Below are 15910 nucleotides of genomic sequence, written 5' to 3'. Positions count from 1 at the left end.
AGGTTGTTAAAGATTACTCCTTCAACTGCTCCAGAGTAAAATGCTGTTCCTCAGGGCCTAAATCAACATGAGCTGGCCCAATACTGGCCATTCCATTATTTTTAATCAGTTGTATTTATAGGGATATAGAAAGAAGGACACTAGATTGCTAACCAGGAGCCATAGGATTAGTTACTGGTCATGCTTCTAACATCCTTCCTGTCATGTGGGACACTTCACATGATACAGCCTCAAAAACGTTACTTACCCTTTCCCAACAAAGGTAGACCATGATGAAATTTGGGGCCTCCTTTCTGAGTATCCGCATCTGTAGTGCACATTTTAAAACATATATTTGTTACTGTTTTTGTGTAGCTAATACAGGTGCACACAAGAATTGCAAATTATGAAGCAGCCTTGGCATGAACGATGTGTCTTGCCTAGTATTTTGATTCTGTGGTCTTTGGACTTAGAATAAGCCGCTAACTCCGCAGATCATGGTGATGAAAAGATGTGTGATTAATATTAACCTTTGGGTTTATGCACTAGACCAGAGGTCAGGTGGCCCTGTAGATGTTGCTGGGTTGCAGCACCCATGATTTCTGGGCATAGACCATGCCAAATGGGACTGTTGGGTTCTGGAGTTCATTTGGAGGGCCAAGGCTGACCATCCCTGCACTAGACTAAAACCTCCTATTTTTCACTGTCATTAGTGATGCTTAATTTTGATTGATTGATTGAATTTATATATCGCCCTATACCCAGAGGTCTCAGGGTGGTACAGAACAAAATCAAAATATAAAACCACCATATATTTATATATATTCAAAATAAAAACAACAACCCAATAACACACACACACACACACCCAAAAAACCCCACATTTTAAAAGGGCATAGGATGTCAATCAAATCAACCAAAGGCCTGGTCAAAAAGTCTACTTACATCTCCATCCACTTTCTCTCTCACTTGCTGTATGATCAAACCTAAGGGAGATGGCTATGCCTCTAGAGCCCTGGGGACCAAGGAGCCAGCAGAGGGAGGTGTCACAATGAAGGACATGTCACAAGGACCTCCGCAACCTAGCAGCTCCTCTGACACTAGTAAGTTTGCTTATATGGCTTTTAATCCACGTTCAGCTTTTTACAAATATGCAAAATGAAATTTATCCCTTTATCTTCAAGTTTCCATTGTTCCTGCACCTACTGAGCATTAGCTATCTAATCTACCTATCTGCCTCTTTGGTCCTATATTGCTGAACAGTGGAAAACCAGAAATCACCCCTTGCGTGTTTTTTCATTTTATTACCCTCCTTCACTAGCAGGTCCCAGGGCAAGTTGCAACCATCTAAAATTATTTGTTGTTATTAATTAATTTTTTGTAGCACCCTATACCAGGTTTCAGATCAGTTCACAGGATAAGATCACAATATAAAAATACAAAACACATAATAAAACAACAACAACCCAATAACCCCCCGCAACACATTTTAAAGGGGCATTGGGTGTCAACAGGGCGAGTCTTGAAAATACAACTCTGGTGTCAAAGGCCAGGTAACAGACCCCCAAAGTGCCCCTATTTCCCAGGGACAGTCCCAGTTTTACAAAAGCTGCCCCACTTTCTAATGTGATCCGAGAATGTCCTGCTTTTCCTTAGGACCTTCCTATTTTAAATGTTCCCTATGACTGTTATGGAGCGTTACCAGCACAGAATGCAGATGCTGATGAGAAAGTCTACTTACCTCTCCATCCACTTTCTCTCTCACTTGCTGAATGATCAAACCAAAGGAGATCACTATGCCTCTAGGACCAAGGAGCCAGCAGAGGGAGGTGTCACAATGAAGGGCGTGTCACAAGGACCTCCACAACCCAGCAACCACCAGCACTCAACTGACACTACTCTCAACTGACACTACTAAGTTTCCTTATATGGCTTTTAATCCATGTTCAGCTTTTCGCAAGTATGTAAAATGAAATTTATTCTTTTATATTCAAGTAATCCTACCCTTCTTTTTTGTGTTGTCCTATATTGCTAAACATTGGAAAACCAGAAGTCCAGAAAACCAGAATAAACCCTTGCGTGTTTATTCATTTAATTACCCTCCTTCACCAGCAGGTCCCAGGGCAGGTTACAACCATCTAAAATTATTACTGTTGTTGTTATTAATTAAATTTGTATACTGCCTTAAATCCACAGGTTTCAGGGCAGTTCACAGGATAAGATCATGTATAGAAACACAAAATACTTAATATAAACAACCCAATAATGCCCCCCCCCCAAAAAAAAATTTTAAAAGGGCATTGGATGTCAGTCAACCAAAGGCGTGGTTAAAGAGGAGCATTTTTGCCTGGCTCCTAAAGGTACATAATAAAGGCGCCAGGCATTCCACAGAAGGGCAGCCATGGCAAAGAAAGGCCTGTTCACATGTTGCCACCCTCTGGACCTCTCAAGGAGGAGGCGCACGAAGAAGGACCTCAGAAGAGGATCTCAGGGTCCAGGTAGGTTCATATGGGAAGAAGCTGTCCTTGAGGTATTGCTGTCCTGAGCCATTTAAGAGTTTATAGGTCAAAATAGGGCCTGCAAACTAATTGGCAGCCAGTGCAGTCAGACCAGTGCAGTCGGGTGCTTCTTATTTCCTCTTAGCCTTACATCCTCACGTCAACCAGTAATTGCTGGTTATCCTTCCACTTAGTTTATGAACATGATTGTCAACGGGGGGGGGGGGAGGGAACGAATGAAAAATTCATTCAGGGTGATTTGTCAGAATACGAACTGTCACTCATACAGTTTTCAGCTCCTTTAGTAAGTGGCACTAGTCTTAGCTCATCTAAACATGCAATTACTATAGCTGTATAGTAACCCATTTATACATCATCGTTACTAGGGATGGATGGATCTGTCAATTTCACTTTCTCTTGGTACCTCATTTTTACTATCTTACATTCAGTTCTCCATATTTGAGCATCAGTTTACAGATTTTTCTATTTACGAAGATCCCGTGAAAATTCACCAGCAGTTCCACACATATTCAGTATACCATTTTTTGTATGCAACTTTGCCTTATATACATTTTTAACAAGCAGGTTCCTATAATATAATGCATGTTTATGTTTGTTTTCACTAATATTTATACACACACCCATAATATACAAATATGTGTATGTATTATTTGAGTGAAGAAGTGCAGATCTGGAAGGAGAACTGCATTTCAATATACATGCATTTGTTTTGGTCAATGCTAAGTAAGTACAGTGGTACCTCGGGTTAAGCACTTAATTCGTTCCGGAGGTCCGTACTTAACCTGAAACTGTTCTTAACCTGAAGCACCACTTTAGCTAATGGGGCCTCCTGCTGCCGCCATGCCACCGGAGCACGATTTCTGTTCTCATTCTGAAGCAAAGTTCTTAACCCGAGGTACTATTTTTGGGTTAGCGGAGTCTGTAACCTGAAGCGTATGAAACCTGAAGCGTATGTAACCTGAAGTGTATGTAACCCAAGGTACCACTGTAGTAGAAAGTGAGCACCTCACAGCAAACTGTTTGACAACTGGTGTCATGTGACATCACAGGAAGTCCCTGAGAACCATGATGCCATGTAGTTTTACATTAAAATGCAAACTCGTTCTCTTGACTTCCTCTGCCTGGGTACCACATGCCAAAGTCATAGGAGAAGAACTGGAACCCCAGACTGGAACATGTTATTTCCTTAAGAGAATGGCCATATCAGAAGGGAATTCAACAAGAGATGGGAAGAGGAGGAGAACCCGAGTGCATTCATGTTAATGTACATTTTTTCTTGCTAGAAAGTAAATCAATAAATACCTGCCTAAATCAATTTTCTGTCATATATCTGCACCACGCTGAGGAAACGCAACAAAGGAATCATTTGCAACTGCAGCAAGTAAGTATAAAACTGGCATTTAGATTATCACCTGAGCCGCTGTTACTGAGTTTTGAACGACTGGGATTTTTTATTTATTTTTTAGGGAGGGAGGAGTTCATTGATAAATCCAAACATGCAAGTAGCCGGGCTCTATAATATCCCGTACATCACCAGCTCTTTATGTTCTCTATCAAAGAAAAAAATGTTGTGTCATTGAGATCTGAAGGTATCCCATAAACTCGCGGCAATCTATTTATGGGAGATGCAATACCTGCAGAAGTTGTTTACTAAGGTCATTGATACAAAATGTATGATGGATGCAAAGGCGGTTTATCATGACGACAGCACTCAGTGATGCAGGTTGCAAAAGCAGTCAGCTTTTTGGTCTTAAAGGCTGTTTTCGAAGGGAAGGCAGCAAGACTTTCTGGATCAAGATTCCTGCCTTAAACCTGGTCAGATTACTTGTCTCTCTAGCTCATTATTTTATATTCTAATGGACAGCAGCCTTTAGGTCAGATTCCAGCAGAGGAACGAGGCAATGACCGTCTTGGGGCCTGCCGCAGATAAACTCCCATAGCTTCTCCCATCAACTGTCCTGAGGGGGAAATCCTGGGGACTTTTCAAATGTTCTTATTGTTTATGGCGGTTTGTTCAAAGCTTCTTGTAACCTGTAAAACCTCCTTGAAAGGATATGTATTCTGAAAGGTGGGGTATAAATAATGGTAATAAATGAATAAGGGGAAACAGGTATCCATCTTCTAGAGATTCTTAAAATACTGTTTGGCCCCTGAGCTTCAGCTATAAATTGTTTCTTTTAACTTTCTTTTAAAAGTATCACTTCTCACTCAGCGTCTGGGACTGGGCAGAGGAGGAATGGTGGAGACCACCTTCCCATCCTGACCCTTCCAGGGAGGAGGAAGAGGAAGGCAGTATAGAATTACAACAGAGGCTTGAGGGAGGTCGCAGCTCACAGGCAGATGAGAGGGGAAGTTGGGAAATCATGGGAGAGCCAGAGCAACACCTGGCTGACACATCATTAGAAAGCATTCCAGACCCTCCATCTCCCAGAACCCGGCGAGCCTTAAAAGTAGGAGAGCAAAGAGCTCAAAGACAGAGGACACATAGTGGCACCTGTGGAGGAGATGATGATGATGAAGAATGAGGAAGAGACAGGGGAGGGTGGAGATTCACTCAGGACAACGCCGTTATCCAAGAGGCTGGGTTCTATAGCCTCTCTCTGTAAAGACTTAAATTTTTAAAAAGGCTGTAAGAAACTTTTCCTTGTCTTTATAATTCCTGGGCAACCAGCTGGGAGCCACTGTCAGCATCCTGACACTCAGTCACTCAGCAGTAAGGATGGGAGAGATATTTGGTTCGGTTCTTGGGTTAAATATGAATCTACTCAGCAGTTAGGAGTCAGATACAGCAGGGTATAGACACTCTCCAGGTGTTCCTCAGAACTCACACACAGATATTCTCATGTGTGTCAACGTAGAACTGTGCTAGGTTTGGACACTGGCAAGTCTTGCTAGGAAAAGAAAAGACCAGGCACTCGCAATACCACCATCAGGAGCTGCATCTTGGTTCTCTTCCCCCCACATCAGTCATTTTAATAATCAACTAATTAAACCGAGGAGGAGAATATTTGGACAGGTGACCTGTCTTCTGCTATCAACAGCTGATGCTGTGCTCTTCCCACCTGAGATGGAATATCTCCAAGCAATCAATAAGCCTATGCTGCTTTGTTAGAACCCAGTTTGCAGGATAGTTTGACTCAGTAAGGCAATTCTTAAATTCTTAGGGACCAGATTACCAGCACCTTAAACGTGTCAGGGCTTATGGAGACGGGCATCTATATGTTCTTCTACCCCCTGCCCCTGTTTAAAACAACTGCCGTTCTATATATGATGTACAATAGGAACTTTTTGCAAAGGGGTGGTATCGTGTGGCAGGGACGGACTTTGGCCTTTCTCATTTCAGCGGCGACCCAAATTTCACGACCTCTCACCTTCCGTTCTGTTCAATTCACTACAGTATGTCATAGTTGCAGCGCCCTCTAGACTCAGCATCCGGTGTGGTGGAACCAGTCGCACTGCTCTAAATTCACCTCTGGGTCTGTGGGGTGTGTGTGTATTTTGGTATCATCTTTGCCTTTCACCATTCAGACTTGTACAGAAACCATTGCACCCCAGCTGTGGTAAGTTTGCCTGTTGGCTTCTTAATACAAATATTTAGGCTGCTGCATAAGACAGGTTGCATGATCCCTTGGTGTTGAGCAAATGTTTTGAACCCTGCAGTGTAGCACGTCTAGGTTTTGAATCATTAGTGAGCATTAATAAATAACATAAAAATAACTTATTTGACTGGTGTTAGTCTTTTTCTTGCCCAAATATGTGTATCACTAGGTAATTCCAGGCACATCACAGGAAACAGGATCCACTGAAAGAAATGTTCCCAGTTTGCTCACCTGTGTTATGTTTTATAAGTATCTTGTTTACTGAAAATAGAATTCAAATGGAAACAGCCCAGGAGACATGCCCAAAGCAAAGAATAAATCAATGGTAACATGGCTCTGTAAAACTAAGGCTTCCAATTCACCTCTCCACTAGTGTCTCAATGTTCGCTGTTGATATATGGAATTTATTAGGATTCTGCTTCATCTCCATAGAAGGTAAAGTTATCTATGCCACGTATTTCAAGCAAATAGTCCGTGCCATTAAAAATTAGTTCCAGAGAAATAAATGTGCTTAAAACTGGGAGGATGGGAATCTATACGTCTTAGAAAGTGGAGCACGGAGATGGAGGAGATAGACCCTGATTGAACGGTTTGACTGCTTCCATCAAATACATTTATTGCGACCATAAAGTTTGGCTTGGCAGAAAAGGCATTAATAATGGAACGGCCCTGCATACTAAGGTCAGTGGCTGTAGGAAAAGGCTCCTGGTCCTGACATGTGTGTTAATTATTTGCGTAGCAGAAAACAGGCTGCTTAGCAATGTCATTGCCGCAGCTCCCATTCATATATAGTCAGGCAGTGCATTGAAGCACGCTAATTTGGAAGTTGTAGTAAAATCAATGGGGCTTGTTTATGTCTCTTGGTGGCTAATGTCAGGGTGTTAAGCCTCATCAAAGCCAATGAATGCCTGTGGCTGAAATAAATAAATAAATAAATAATCTTTATGTTGACTCCTCAACCATTCGTTGGCCTATCGTCAACCTAGCCTTTGATGGAAGGGCACTGAGGAGCTTGCTGTGCTGCAGATTCAGACATACTCCAATGGATAGCTCAGCTGGTAGAACACAAGACTCTTAATCTCAGGGTTGTGGTTTCAAGCCCCAAATTGGGCAAAATATTCCATCATTGCAGAGAGTTGGACTAGATGTGGTCCCTTCCCACGCTACAATTCTATGTTATCTGGCGCCTAGAACCCTTCCTCAGAAACTCTGCCCCTTCTGTTGAGTCCTGGTAGTGCAACTCCTTGGAGATCATCTTCCTGTCTTCTCTTCTGAGAACTTCCCATTTTCTCCTACTCTTGGCTTCTCATTGTCTAACCAGCTATCAGCTGATCCTCTTAATCCCAGGACTGCTGTTTGTTTAACTTATTAACATTTGTTTATGACCCAATCACGAATGTTCTTGCCTTTTATAGCCTTCTTGACTATGCTCATTAACCACACTAGCATCCTCCTGGATTTGCTGGGTGAGTTTCCTAATCTGTGGAATACGTTCTAGCTGAGTTTTTATTATCATGATTGTAAATAGCCTCCAAGTGACTTGGAAAGATTTCATCCTCTTGGCTCAGTTTCCTTTTAATTAATCTTGTGTTTGATGTCCTCCCCTTCCCCTTTTTGGAATTAAATGCTACCATACTGGTCATTCTGGGCAACTTTCCAGGGCCCTGGCATACTGGACACTGCAATCTGTTATTATGTTGCTTGACTTTTATATATCATTATGTTTTTATAAATTACCTCAAAATCACCAGTTAATGAATGAACAAACGAATGAATGCATTTGGAATTCTAAGCCCTGGGGAGATCTCTCCTGCAAGGCTTCACTGACATGTTCATTTAAACTGTTGATCTCTTTCTTGATCCCACTGGAAGGGATAGGAAAAATAAATAAATTAGTAAGACGACCTGGAAGGTTTTTTGTTTTGCTTTGTTAAATTGTACTTATGGAGCAATGCCCCATATGTGTTGGATGGGAAGTCCATCACTCAAGGTCAAATAATAATAATAATAATAATAAGAATAATTTATTATTTGTACCCTGCCCATCTGGCTGGGTTTCCCCAGCCACTCAGGGTACCTTCCACAAAGACCAAAAATACACTAATATATCATACATTAAAAACTTCCCTAAACAGGGCTGCCTTAAGATGTCTTCTGAATGTCAGGTAGTTGTTTATCTCTTTGACATCTGATGGGAGGGCATTCCACAGTGTGCAAAGGCGTGTTTACAGCTTTGCTCATTAACTGAAGCTCCTCAATTAATGGTCAGTGAATTTTGGGTTAAGGGATATGAAAACAGGATAAGGTGATTAGATGTGTGTCGTGATAAATATGTCCCAAAAGTTGATGTATTGGTTTTATGAGACTTATCAAAATTGTATTTAGAGCTTATGTTGTCTGAAAGAAATATATATACACTTCCTGCTTATGTTAACATTTTGGGAATGTTTAAGGGTACTAATTTAGAGAGTAGGTGTAAGCCTTTTGTATATTTCAATCACTTGGGAATGTCAAGAAAAAATGAGATAGTTCATTTGTGAGCTTAACAAAGAGATGGTTAAGACTGTGAGCTAGATATGTGGGACAGTGAGATTATCTTTACATGATAAGATTCACAGACACTGTATAAATATGCTCTGAAGTCTGAACGTATTAGCTTTCTGTCATCTAAAGGTATCTTGTCTGTACCTAAGTGGCTGGTAGCATCTTACACAAGAGCGTGGAGTGTGCTGTCCTTTTTGAACTATAGCTAAATTAGGCTATATGTTTCATATTTTGATATATGAGTTTTTAGAAGTGTATGTTTCTTCATAGAAATAGAAAATTAACTCAAAGATTCTCTTGAATCTTTGGTACCAAACTAAAACCTAACCCACTATCAAAAACCTTTATAGCTGTATGCTTTTTTGAACTGAACATAGATGGCATAGTGGCAGCCCACATCTTCTTAAAGACAGGAACTGTAAGTTGATAACACTAATGAAGTCTAAATCCATGACACCACCACCTTCCTGGTGCCTCGGTTCAATAAGGGTTCAGTTTTAAATGAAGGGTTATACTCTGAGTGGTCTCGTCCATTCATTTCTGATCGAGCAAGATCCCCCCAGAGTGATCTTGGGCCCAGAGTATCCAATGGAAGCCTAGAGCTAACCTAGAGCCAGTGGTGCAGTTGATTCTTCCTTAACCCTACTCAAGAGAAAGATACCTGACTAGACATGCAGTCTTACTCAAGACCCTAATGACAGTTCAGGAAAGGAGGGGACATTGACGCATCTATAAAGCTGCACAGCTGAAGCCAAGTTAGTACTGAAGCAACATTTAATCTTGTTGTGGCCATTGTTGAACAGCTCCTTGCTTGTCCTGAATCTCCTGATTAGGTGGGAATTGAGCTATATGGGACAAAAAGCATATAGAGAAGAGATCTTGATTGACCATTTACAAAAGATCTCCAAGAGATCACTCTTTAAGAAGCCAGGGATAGTTTTCTTTCATGCAGAAGCTATGCTTATGGTGGAATTGCTACCACACTGTTAGAATCTAAATGATAGCAACTTAAAACCCTGCTAACAACCACAAAAGCTTTTATTTATTCATTAAGCTGCCACTGTTCCCTAAATAATAGCTCATACTGTTGTATATAAGTAAATCAGATTTTGAAAGAACTAACACTCTGAACAACAAAATAAGTAAAATAATGGCAGCTGATTGCACCAAGCTGAAATGAAGGCAGAGCAAGCAAAGTGATCAAGGCTGATGCTGGAACACATGATGTGAGAAGGAGGAGGCATTTAGTAGTAACTGATTTCAATAATATATTTTTGCATATTCCTGACCTGGAAGCTTGTGGTGAAGGGCAGGTAAGAAACCTAATTCACCATCATAATCATCTGGAAAGACTTGCAAGTCAACAGCACTGAAACACAGGAAACTCGCTTACCCTGAGTCAGGCAACTGGTCCATCTTGCTCACTATTGTCACAGTGACTGGCATCTCTCTCTGCCTTTCATGGACATGCTGGGGACTGATCCTGGAACCTCCTACAGGGAAAACAGATGCTCTACCCTTGCTTTTAGAAGTGCATATTAAAAGAGAAGACCGTTCACAGTCTAATAATCACAATGTAAAGGAAGGAAGAAATGGGAAGAGAAAAGGAAAGCAAGCAATGAAGCAGCTTCTGCTCCATCCCTGGCCAAGAGATGGGCAAGCTCCCCCTTGCTATGATGTTCTTCCTAGGAAAAACCAAGAAAGCCAGCTTTTCAGTAGCCTATGGTGTCCTGGCTGGTGGCAGAAGCTGAAATATGCTTCCTTCCAGAAGTAGTTCTGGGGAAAATAAGAGAAATATGAAATAATGTGGGATACCTTGTTCAAAAGCTTTTTCTTTTCATTAAATACTGTATTTTTTCATGTACAGTGGTACCTCGGGTTACAGACACTTCAGGTTACAGACTCCGCTAACCCAGAAATAGTACCTCAGATTAAGAACTTTGCTTCAGGATGAGAACGGAAATTGTGTGGCGGCGGGAGGCTGCATTAGCTGAAGTGGTACCTCAGGTTAAGAACAGTTTCAGGTTAATAACAGACCTCTGGAATGAATTAAGTTCTTAACCCGAGGTACCACTGTATAATATGCTTGTTACTAAAAAATTGGGGGTGGTCTTATACACGGATAGCGAATGGGCAATTGGCAGCAAGTGGGTGGACAGGTGAGCAACTGGCACTGGAGGCCTCCCCCCCAAAAAAGCTCAACAATTCGGGGTGATTCCCCCCCCCCCAGAAAAGCTCAACAACGTAAGAAATATTTTGGGTTCAAAAATAGGGGTTGTCTTAAATATGAGGGCATCTTATACACGAAAAAATACGGTACTATCTAGAGCAAAAGCAGGCAAGATCTTGGCATTTTTGTCTATGCTAAGTATGAGCTTGGCACACACAAGTTACAAATAACCCCCCCACACACCACTCTTCAGCTTTTGTTACCATCTCCATGAGGATGAAAAGGATACGACTAGAGTTGTTTCCCAATGCTGAAAGGCTGCACTCGCAACATCTGAAAGCTGCAATTAAGCGATGTTATGGCAGTGACACAAACAAAATGAAATCAATGTGAAGACCGATGGCCTTTCTCTGTCGTCCTCTGTTGGGGCTTTCTTCCCCACTGCGGCATGATGAGATAAAGACAGACCCACATTCCTCTCTTGCGTTATATGACATGAAGCCCATTGAAACAGCTTGCTTTTGGATGCAATTAGCTAAGGACTGAGCATCAGCCTGGTGTCTGAATGTCTTGGCGCCTGGCTGGCTTGAGTCACTAACTAATGAGCATGGAAGCAGTATTTTAAATATTTAATTCTAATAAAGATGTCTCACGACCTCAGCAGCTATTGATAATGTGTCATCTCAGAGGCAGATGTGTCCTGATTTGTGGAAACTAGGGATAATAAGTGATGGATGTGTGTGAAGGATTGAGTCCCCTAACCTCTTCCCATATGAGGTCTTCTGGGTACCAAAATGCAAGAGGAGGGGTGGGGGCCCACATTTAAGTCACTTTACAAAATGTTTGCCACACGAAGCCTCCAGATGGACCTCATCTACTTTCCCAGTTATTAACTTTTAAACACGCTATGCTGTAGAAAGTATTTAAAAATGGGGAATAGAAACCGAGGGCGATTAATGGCTCATCTCAAAGGCTATTAAGCGTTTGGTGATATAGTTTGAACCAATATGTATAGTTCCAGATTCCCAGGACCATTGCTGATGGTGGATATTGCCCTGCTTTCTGAAATCTGTTTTTTTTTAATGTAATATAGAAGAACAATAAGGATTCCAGCAACATGTACTGTATAGCAAAATTGTAAATAATTTTTTTAAAAATGCTCCAGCTATGAGTTTACGAGTCACGCTGGAATAGAATGTTTCTTCTACCCAACTTGACGGGGAGGAGGGATGAATCTGGCCTGCAAAAGTGAGAAAGAAAGAACGATCTTCCAATAAAAACATCACTTACAGCATTATCTTATACCTGTCTCCTCAGAGGTAAGTCTCGCTGAGTTTAGTGAGGCTTACTTCTCGGCTAAGTATGTATAGGTTGGCAGCCTCAAGTTGTAATTTTAAAGTTAGCTGGCATTTTTTCCTCAGAGTGCAACCTCTTGTCGAAGCTGCTTTATTTTACATGAGAATATATACAGAATTAAAGTTTTCGATTCCTTCTACACGTCCCTCTGCTCTGTGTCTATTGCTCCAAGGATTAATAACTAAGTAGGGAAACTGCAAATATGCATAAAAAAGAAGAAAAAAGTACACACAGCTGTTTATAACAGCATGCTGTAAAACAGCCCTGTATTTCAATAAAACTGAAGGCCATAATTAATTTCCTAAGATTTTGAAAAGGTTGTTTCCTTTGTTAGTCTAACAGAGTGACTAGCTTCCCTCCCACCGTAAACATAGGCTTTAAAGGAGACGTATCGTGATTATTAATAGTATTTCAGCAACAAAGAGGCCAAAGATCGGAACCTCATTGTGTCAAGAACTGCATAAACAGAACAGCAAGAGGTGATTCATCTCCCTGAAGGAAAGGAACACAATGGGGGGGGGGGACAAATACTAAACACCTGCTTGTTATTCTGGAAGGCTACCAATTGTGCCTTTGAAATATTCCATGTAAGGAGTCAGCTCTTGGGTGGGTGGGTGCTGCTTCGTACAAATGGCCTCAGTCGCCATTTAGGGAGACTGAAGGGTTGCACGGCGAGTTCCCATGCCCCCCCCCCCCGTGGAAATAATGACTCAAGACACAATTATTAAGGTTAAAGGGCTAAAAAAAGGCCACAACTTTATTGGTTACAGGTGATGAGCAGTATTGGCTTAGGCATTGGTCCTATCCGACTTCAGCCAATCCGCTGAAGTCCGGGAAGGGTTAACCACCAGTAGAGGGAGTCCTGCTGATGCACATCAACTAGGAACTCCCCCGGGGTCACCGATAGAGGGCGTGCCTTAGCCCCTCACCTCCCTAGGCTTCGGACAGGGCCACGCCCCCCGGAATCCTTTACCGGACTACCCTTCAATATTTGGGACAGGTGATGGCGTTACCTCCCCTCTTCCATCTACAGAAATTTAGCAATGCCTAACCGCCAATACCCAGAAAGCTGTGGCGATTTGCTACGAGGTAGGCGAAAACCAAGTGGCTGGTGTCAATTGGCCAAGTGGAAAAATTCCTACCAGGCCCCTCAACGGCGACCAACCAAGGTCCATAGCAAGGTCAAAGAACAAAAACTTTATAGAGCAGGAAGGTGGGAAAACAGAACAGCTGATGAACAGCAAAGAGGGAGATCCCCGGCTGCGTCCTGCCTTTACAGGGCAGGCCACGCCCCCTGAGCCAGCCAACGGGTGACATGGCCGGAAATCCCTCCAATCACGTGGAGGCGTGCAGGAGCCGGGAAGCCCGCAACCCCACCTCCTCTGAAGGGCAGAAGTGGCTCTATGGTTGCAGGTCTGTCCCGCCCCAATATCGCGCTGCAGCAGAATTAGGACTATTTCACATGAGGCATATTAAATAAATATTATCTTGTAGAAGGGAGCGGGGAGCCTGCAACCACATCCTGAGCTTGTTTCCAGCAACCTCTCAACCATGTGCTGTGTACTATCAAGTGCTTGGCAAATCCTGTTTCTTCTAAATTGACTCACAATGTTGGTTTCACCACCATCTTAAACTGGTAATCCCCCCCCCCCCCCGAAACCTGAGGCCTTTTTATTTTAGGGATAACAGGTTCAGAGAACTCACCCTCCCCTCAAAAAAAAGATGATTAACTTTTTTATGTATGTAACAACAACTGCTAAAATGTTGCATGCGCAGGACCGGAAAGCAAAGAAAACACCAACGAATGGACTTTAAAGCTAATGGACTCTGCAGAGCTGGCGAAACTAACAGCAAAAAATAAGAAACCAAGGTGATGGATGATTTGTGGACAAATGGAAGCCCTTTTTGGAACATCTGATAAAATATCATAATTAGACGAAATTGCGAGGATATGAGGTAGAAAATTCACAATATATGAAACAGAAGAATATGTTTTAGGCAGTGCTTTTTTCTGAGGGGACACAGGGGGATGCATACCCCTAAACATTTTGTGAATCCAAGTTTGGCCTCATTGAGGGGTAGTATTTCAATATGAGTAGGAAAATGAGAGTACCCCTAAACATCTTCATTTAGGGGGACACACACTGTGTTTTAGGTGACTAATGCAGTATGTAAATTGGATGGGATTAAGAACAGCATGGAAGGAAAGATGGAAAGTCAAACTTTAAAGAGAAATGTATAACAAATTTGGAATCTGGAATTTATATGTAATTTTTTTAAAATTTATTTTTCTTTTAAAAAAAACAATGTTGGTTTCACCTTGCCACATGGTCTTAAAATGTCTTCCTCAATTTCTTTAATCCCCCTCTGAAGCTTAATGGTGGGTGTGTCAGGGCAGATAAAGTACATCTTTTCACAGAAGCCTGGTGCACACATAACATTAAATCAAGGTTTATTAAACAATGGCTTATTAAACTATGGATTCGTGTTATGTCTGAACCCAGAACCCTGCCACGCAGCTTACCAATCGTTTGTTTACTGCCAACAAACCATGATCTGAACCTCACAGGGAACGGCAGTAGCTCACTGACAGAACATCTCCCTTTTATGCAGGTCCCAAATTTAATCCTCAGCATCTGCAGGTAGGGCTGGGAGAGTCTCCCTGTCTGAACCCCTCAAGAGCTGCTGGCAGTCAGACAATACTGAGCTAGACAGTACTGGTCTGACTCAGTACGGAGACACTTCATGGGTTTCAGAGTTGTTGGCTTAAAAAAAATAATCCTTGATTTGTTTTAACCATGGCTTGGCAGCATGTGGAGGGCATCAGTTTAGGGGAGACTGTAGCAGGCATGCACCAGTAACTGCTTGGCATTTAGAAGGGTTCCAGAAATCTCAGCATATTCTTTGCATTTTTAAAACCTTCAGAATCTTATCTTTCAGGCAGTCAGTGTTTCACACCCAGTGTAATCTGAAGGGGCAGAGGGGGAGAAGCCAGAGTAATTTAACTGAGCGAGTAGATAAAGAGTATCTCTGCCTGTCCAGCATGTAAATTTGAAGAACTGCCTTTATTATGCTTGCCAAATTTAGTGGAGGAAAGTATGAAACTAACTGATAAAAACTGGAGACCTTCTATGTTTACCCAATGATGGGGGGGGGGGGGAGAGAGAGAGAGAGAATTAAAAATAATGCAGAGTAGATACAGATCTGCATCGTACCAAAGTAATATGCTGATGGGACAACCAGGTCTAATAAATTCAGGCATGACATTATCTTACAAAAACTTATGGAATATGCAGAAATGGCGAAACTTACCTGAAAAAATAAGAAATCAAGATAACAATTTATATATATATATAAAAGAAAGGAAGTGGTTTATTGAATATTTACAGATAAATTATAAACAGATAAAAAACATTGGCTGGGTTATTGTAATAACCTGCAGTTTCATAAGAGTATACAGTATTTAGTGAAAGAAGATGAATAAATGAGTAAATTAAGTTAATTTGGATGTGCAGAAGATATTAAAAACAAATTTAAGGAACTGCAGGAAGGGGGAAAGAAGCCAAGTTTTGAAATGTCAAAATGATTGTAAAATTAGTGAAATGTATAAAACTGGTGAAATGTATAAACTTGAAAAGTTTAAATGAATGAAAGGGGGAGGGGGGGACTAGTCATGACATAATATAAGAAGTCGCTGACCAGTGTGTTCTTACAAAGTGTGCGGGACATATGCTAAATCAAGT

General features: G+C 41.6%; 1 long non-coding RNA gene across 3 annotated transcripts in view; it reads right to left on the bottom strand.

Moving 5' to 3' along the window:
- The window catches only part of LOC310673453, a 34725-nt gene extending 32790 nt beyond the window's left edge, over positions 1 to 1935 (bottom strand). For 2 of the 3 annotated variants that reach the window (XR_014509026.1, XR_014509027.1), the window contains exons 1-2: positions 925 to 952; positions 248 to 307 (exon numbers count right to left, since the gene is read on the bottom strand). This is a non-coding gene — a long non-coding RNA (uncharacterized lncRNA). Of the gene's footprint in view, positions 1 to 247; positions 308 to 924; positions 953 to 1681 lie in introns of those variants that run through there. The other variant, XR_014509025.1, reaches the window with a different exon arrangement.
- Positions 1936 to 15910: the final 13975 nt, after the last annotated feature.

The sequence above is a fragment of the Podarcis tiliguerta genome (assembly GCF_965153285.1).
Source record: "Podarcis tiliguerta genome assembly, chromosome: 3".
Taxonomy (NCBI): domain Eukaryota; kingdom Metazoa; phylum Chordata; class Lepidosauria; order Squamata; family Lacertidae; genus Podarcis; species Podarcis tiliguerta.
The sequence above is the reverse complement of the archived record's forward strand: the minus strand, read 5'-3'. Positions and strand labels throughout refer to the sequence as shown.